The sequence below is a fragment of the Arvicola amphibius genome, chromosome 8 (genome assembly GCF_903992535.2).
Source record: "Arvicola amphibius chromosome 8, mArvAmp1.2, whole genome shotgun sequence".
Classification (NCBI taxonomy): Eukaryota; Metazoa; Chordata; class Mammalia; order Rodentia; family Cricetidae; genus Arvicola; species Arvicola amphibius.
In genome coordinates this window covers 50990301-50997539 of record NC_052054.1, presented here as the reverse complement: position 1 = coordinate 50997539, position 7239 = coordinate 50990301, and positions in this window count along the sequence as shown.

Sequence of the window (7239 nt, the reverse complement as noted above, 5' to 3'; positions counted from 1 at the left end):
ATACACATTAATAGATTATAAATTCATGATAAGGTAATCCAACAGAGACCTTACTTGACATGTATATTATTATTAATATTTTTATTATCATTACTATTATTATCAGTATTGTCTTATAGAATAATTAGGAGCCTGGAGAATTCTGGTATTAGATAGGATTATCCAAGGCCTAAAAAAATATAATTTTGGGCAAGCCTGGTGGTGCACATCTTTAATCCCTGCATTCCAGTCCAGAAGCAGAGGCGGGCGGACCTCTGTGAATCTTGAGGCCAGTCTGGTCTACATAGCAAGTTCCAGGATAGCTATATAATAGAGAAACTGTCTTAAAAAACAAAATTAAAAAATATATATCTCAAAAGAATAGTTTTGACAACCCTGAGGCCCAAATCTACCTCTGGCAGTGAGGCACAGCAGAGGCACAGCGGAGGAAGATGCACCAGACGCTCCAGCATCCCACTAGACCGCCCCTGCCCACCCCACAGGGGGAGTTTCAGGCAGGCCCACGGCCATACAAGTAAAGGCAAACTTTCAGATTTTCTTCTATATGCCTGTCTCCACGTCACTTCATCTGGCAGACTGGTTATAAGTGGTTGTGACAAACCCAGGTTCTTGATCTTCTAGGTAGAAATGTCTCTGGGGTATCTCCCCTTCTTTCTTACTTCCTGAAGCACAGATGACGTGTGTGGTGCCGGGGTATCAGCTTGAACAGACAGAAGATCAGCCCAGTACGGAAGGGCTCGACATCAAGACACCAGCAACCTTGGATGGCCGTATCCACCCTAAGTCACTAGCTCTAACCTTTGGGCGAGGCGAGCAAGAACATCTGCCATGAGCGAGTCCTCATGTTTAAGAGGGGCCAGCAGGGAGTGTGCATTTTTCTGCTGTAACAGGCAGCCTGTATTTGGACAGTATCGGGGGAAGCAAATGTAACCATGGAAATCAAGCCTGGATGTGCTGGGCACATGCATGTCCCTCTACCATTGGGCACCATGCCCTGGATTTCAGGTAAGGAGCAATGGGCTCAGTGAACTGAAGCACTTGCCTGGATTACCTAGTGTGTAAGAGTGTGTTAGAGATCTGAGTCCACACTGCTGCAGTCACAGCCTCTACATACTACACCGCACTGTCTCTGACGTGCATACTCTGCATTTGGACATCTCCCCAAGTGTCTATGACATCATAGTTTCTTAGTATCAGGCTCTTGTTTACAGAAGGGACGGAAGCAGTGGCATTAGCCAGTATCAGGGATGCTGAGTGGCCTGGAGTACGTCCCTTTAACACCCTGAAGCCTAGGTTCCTCACTGATGAGCAATGGGCATCAACTAGAAGCTTGGCAGGGCTTGTGTTCATGCAGACATTGCTGAAGAAGCCAGAGCCTCTCTTCACAGATTCAAGTAGCAGCACAGAGTCCACAGACCTGAATAGTACAGCTATGTCCCTAAGCTGAACCTCTGGGTCATGAGGACTCATGCAGTGACCTGGCCAAGGGTTGACTCTCGCTGTAAGTGCTCACGTGCTCTGCCAGCTCCCTGTACCCTGCGGTTTTACACCTGATCACTTGGAGTAGGCTGAAGGAGTTCTTTCGAGCTGCAGGTTCAGAAGACCCCCATGTGCCCTTGTTGCTAGTATGAAGGGGAGCTTCTGATCTGGCTCAGGGGCTTCAGCACCTACCTCCTCCCTTTCTTTGGGGGGCTCTGCCCACTGACTCTGGTTCTACTCCAGACATTGCTGGGTACAGCTGCTACTGAGCTCAGATGAGGAAGCAAGAAAGAAAACACTAGCAAGAATAAAGGAACTTCCTCCATCCCATCTCTCCAACAAAAGATACCCAGAAATCACCATAGTAACAAATCACCAGTTCTCCAGGGTTTCATTTCTCTTGGGTTTTGTCCTGCCCATACCCTTGGATTTGTATTCATCTCTGCTCTCAGTTCTTACTCAGCAACTCCATTCTGATCCCTTCTCCGTGACAGGCACTGTGCAGATGAGCATGGTCTCTGCCCTCAAGGAGCTTACAGATACTGAGGAGGAAGACAGACAAGCACACGGATGGTCTCAAGTCAGGAGGTGATTTAAAAGGTGACTGGCCACTAGCTCGGAGAGGAAGCGGTGCCGTTGGAAGTAAGGAACAACACAGTGGAGCACACATCAACATACTGGAGCGTGCATAAACAGCACAAGGCTCTCAAGGAGCTGTAAGCGGCCCCATGGCTGGTTTCATTTTTGGTCTTATTTATAGAGCACTCAGGCATGTGCCGGGCGGGCCAGCCTCACTGGGTCTCTGCTTAAGTGAAGCTTTCAGTTAAATGGAACCGAAGCAGGCAGAAGAGAAAGTGGAGAAGCAGCAGAAGCAAGATCGTATGTGTTGATTCTACCAAGTGCCTGCAGCTTTACTCTGAGCAACATAAAAATTACCCCCTGTGATGTAGTAACAGCCTCATGAGCTGAATATTGGTAGCATCATTTAAATACCAATGGCACCATTTTACAGATGGGCATGTCAACGGAAGGAGGTCAAGTTACCTGTATCAGGCTTCACAGCTAGTCTGAACTGGATTTTAACCAAGACTTGGCAGAATCTAAGACCTACCCTCTTAACCACGGGCTAATAAACCAGAGCAATTGTACATTACCCAGCGCACGGTTATCCGGAATTTCGTGGGAGGTAAAATGGGCCATGACAGATACACATTGAAACTGGGGAGAGAAGGAGAGCACAGAGCAGCCAGTCAAGAGGCCAAGAGTGGGAGGATTGTGCGTAGGCGGTGGACAGAGACTCAGCTAAGTGAGATGTGACTGCCTAAGCTGGACAAATGGCTCCATCCATTCTGGCCACCAATCTATGCATAATTCATACCCCCATAAATCATCCCACAACAGCAAAGCGGTAGCTTCTGTTGTGTGTGAGAATGAAGATCTGAAACCATGGATGTCCGTAGAGGTGACTTTCCATGAGCTTACGTAAGTTCCATTACTGGAGGTCCCCGCACTAAAAGAGCCAGTGATTTTTTGGGGCTGCTAGAGGTGGGGGATGACAGCTTGTTGTGCAGCTGTGTGGGTGGCAGCTTAACCGTGCTGAGGACGGATAATAGCAGATACACATCTGCAGTGCAGGGCGTCAGGAAGAGATACCATCACCCACTACAAAAGCACGGACCAGCTGGTCTCCAACGCAGACTGGTATCTGGGGTTAGGAGTCTAAGGGTCCACCTCCCCTCTTTATCTGCAGAGACTCTGTGCTGTCAGGTCAAATGGGAACATCATTATCACAGCACACAAGAGGCAGCTGCTTGTCAGTTCTGCATGAAATCCGCCGTTCAGTTTTCAGGCAGCTGTGCTCACATACAGAGTCAGGGTGGTGCTCTCCCACCAGCAAGAGACATTACACGGAGGGAGGCTCAGGGAAGCAGTGCATTTTCCCAGCATACAACAAACTGGTCTGTTCTTGGGAACATGGCTCACAAGACTCCAGGTGATGGTGACCAGAGGATGGCTTTGTGTTCTGCTCCAGTTCTGGCTCAGTGCCAACTCAGATGAACGGAGTAAACAGCAGTGGTGTATGCTTGGAATAAGTCAGGCAACAGTTTTTATCATACTTCTCTCTGACTGATTGTAGACAGACTAGCAGGCCAAGTGGGAAAAAATGGTCCCACATACAACGGTCTAGTAGTTAGTATCTCCTATCCCTCAGGCTTGTCTGTCACATGGATGCCAGTCCCCAGATGCACACCCCTCTAGAGCCCACCCTTCCCTCAAGATCCACATTTTTCCCCCATAGAGTCTACTCTGTAACAATGTTGCTACAAACCACTGTGCATCTTTGTAACTCTTGGGACAGACAGGTCATGCCACGCCCTGCTTCCTCTGGCTTCTCGCTCACCTTTTCCTAAGATGCCAGGGTATCACAACTGCTTCTGTGGCACCCTTGCTGGTTACCTGCCTTCTGCTCCTTCACTGCTATTTCTTTCCTGCTTCACACACTTGACTCTTCAAGCTCAAACAGCAGCCTTAAATTTCCCCTTTGTTTTGACTGGTTCTGGACAAAACAAATAGGTACAATTTTATCTTCCTTTTGTGGTACCAGAGGCTTTGGCTTTCCTGTCAAAGCCGGGTGACAGAGCTATCACCTTTCTTTCAGAATTAAAGTGTCATTATAAATAACAGACAAGAAAAAAAAAATCCCACCTGACATTCAACCTGAACAACTCACTTGGCTTTTGGCCTAAGCAAAACACAACCACCTGTCACAAACTATCATCCTTCATTTCAACGCTGAAATTCCAACATAAAGAGGCCGTGGTATTGGCAGGGTTTTCAGTGTGCCAGGAAAAGGTGATCGTGAGCATGGGGAACAAGGAAGCTCATGGACAGAACTGGCAGCATCCGCACGGGCACAGCTCTGAAAAAGCAAGCTCACATCTACTGAGGATGCAGTCCACCTTTTCCAGCCACTCTGTTCCTACATCAACCTGAAGGAACCGTGGCTAATGAAGCTGGGGATGCGTGCACTGCCTAGAATGAGGCCCAGGACTCTGAGGGGCCGTCCTTTTCCATGGCCTGCAGGTGCAGACCCAGAAAGCTCACCGAGCTAGAGCTAAGGGGCTGGACCGCACTTCCCCGCAGGCTGGTGATCCAGGCCAGAAGCTGCTCTGCCTTCTCAGTGCTTGGTGGTGTTCTACTCAAGGCCCACCTCAGTGGGGTTGGAGCACAGACAGGCTGAAGTGTCTATTTGTGCAGGCTGGGTACCCTTCAGCAAACACTTCCCAAGGTCCAGGTGACTTGACTTTATGGCAGCATGTCAAAGCAAGGGTAACTTCCTGCCGCCACTGCTTTGCCACTTCTTGTTCGGGTTAATTGTGCGACTCCCTATCACCCTCCCTCCCATTCACCTTCTAACGAGAACAGCAGCCTTCTCTTAGAGAACAGGTGGGGGAGCCCCTGGGCTGGCCAGGCAGCCCCCTTCTTAGGTCCACTCCAGGATTCTATCTTGGAACTGAAATACCCTCAGCGCAAAGAGCTGAATACCACAGGGCTTTCAGGTTTAAAAACACCTTCAACGTGTCAAAAATGCTGTACAGCTTCCACCGGGCACCGGAAACCTACCCTGTCTCTCGGCACCAGTAACATGCAGAGGTTGGAAACAGTTTGTTCGCATTGTTAACTTAAGAGCAGAGTCTGGCAAGACGCCAGATGCTGGGGCTGGTAAGGGGAAACCGAGGTGAGGAGAAGATGGAAGCTCAAATGGAGTCTGGTATGGTTTCAGGGAGGACACTCAGCACATTCCCATGCACCTGGTCCCCGTCCCACAGCCCGCCAGCACTCCCCTCCCACGTGGGGAGCTGTCTGACGACTGCCAAGTCTGTCTTTCCAAGAGGCCCCTGCCTGGCACTTCGTCATTTGAGGCTGCAGGTAGGGGAGAGATGTGAGTGAAATTTCCATTGCACTCCCTCAGTTCCGAGGCAGGATGGCTTCCACGGCTCTGCTGCCACTCACCCAGGTTTTGGAAGGCAGAAAGCCATGACTGTGAGGAGCCTCCTCGGTTAGGAAGGCGGTGAGGGTATCACTTGCTCATTCACTGGAAAACGTGGATTGTGCCAATGCCACGGCTCTACAATTAACGACTGGAGAGGGGCGACTGGTAAAAGGGAAGGAATGGGCAGGCCACGTGGCACAGGCAGGCCTGCATCCCCAGCTCCTTGGGAGGCTGAGGCAGGAGGACCACGGGTGCATGTGTGAGCTACAGGGACTAAATTCAAGGCCAGCTGGACAACTGGGTGAGAGCATGTTTTAAAAAAACATCACAGCAAAACCAAAAAGAAAAGGGCCAAAGACAGAATCATGGCTAGGGACTTGTCCAGCACGTGATGAGGCCCTCAGTACCAGGGGGCAACTGTAGGTGGTTCGGACTAACAGGTATCTAAGGGTATTATCTACTCATACCGAGAGTAGTTGCTTAGACACCAGCAGGTGAGACCTGTCATGCTGGAACCCAAGTGTTTTCCTGTTGCCAGAGTGAGTCTGTCTGTCCTGGGAACCAGTGAACCCAGAGCCTTGCTGTGCACCTGGAAGATAGGTAGATCTCTATTGCCATCATCCAGCCACCTCCTAGACGGAACGGAATGAGTTAGTTAAGGTGACAACAACATGGCTTGCTGTGCTAAAAACTAAAAAAAGAAAATGGAAGAAGGAGGTCACCGTGTTTCTGCCTAACACATCTGATCTCAATTCAGCAAGGAACCTACTCTTTTACAGATGGAATTACTGTCGTGGGACTATTGTCCCACAAGGCCACCTCTGCCCCTTTAAAACACCATCTCCCCATGTAGCCCAGGTTGGCTTGGAACTCAAGGCAATTTTATCTCTGCCTTCTAACCTCTGGGACCACAGACATGAGCCAACACATCTGTCGTTTTTCTGAGAGTAGCCCTTGGTGGCCTTGAACTTGTGGCAATTTTCTTGCCTCTGCATCCCCTGCATTAAGATTAACAGGTGTGCACCACTGAGCCAGGCTGACACACCTCTGATGTATTATTTGGGAGGCGGTGGTGGAGGATCACTTATCTTTCAACGTGAAAAATCTCACTGGCGTCATATCCTCAGAGGGCCAGTTTCCAGGTTCACTAAAAAGAAAGGGCCAGAAGAATAGCCCATGTGCACACGGCCTTGGGGAACCGTGAGAGAGGCTCCAGGACAAAAGGGCCTTTTACCTCAGGTGCATTTGTTCCCTGGATAGTTCTTGGGTGTGATTTCCTGCCTCCTGTGACAACCATTTACGCTCAATGCACGAGACATGTTTCTTCTTGCTGGATGTCAGATCACAGCTATAAAGCCCAATCTGGTCAGTGTACCCTGAATCTGTATAAGGCCTTCTTTTTCTGCCTTGCTTTTGTGCCTTCTCAGACACAATCTATAGAACTTGACGGGAAATTGTGTTTAAACTGATCTATCCTGAAAACGTTCTGGGAAAGGAATGCTCTGTTAATATTTAGTGTGTGCTTACTGATGTTTATTTGCATGTTTGTCTGTTTGGGGTTTTTTTTTTTTTTTTTTTTTTTTTGATCATGCTTTTCTGATCAGCTCAAACACCCTCCTGGGATCACTGCTTTCTTTGCTACACCTGGGTATAAAGGACACTGAAACTGAAGTCCGGGTGTCTACAGCATCCAACTGTAGTTTCCCCCATCCTTTCTGGTCCTCAGACACCAGGTCCAGCAGACAAGATCTACACAGGCCGGCTAA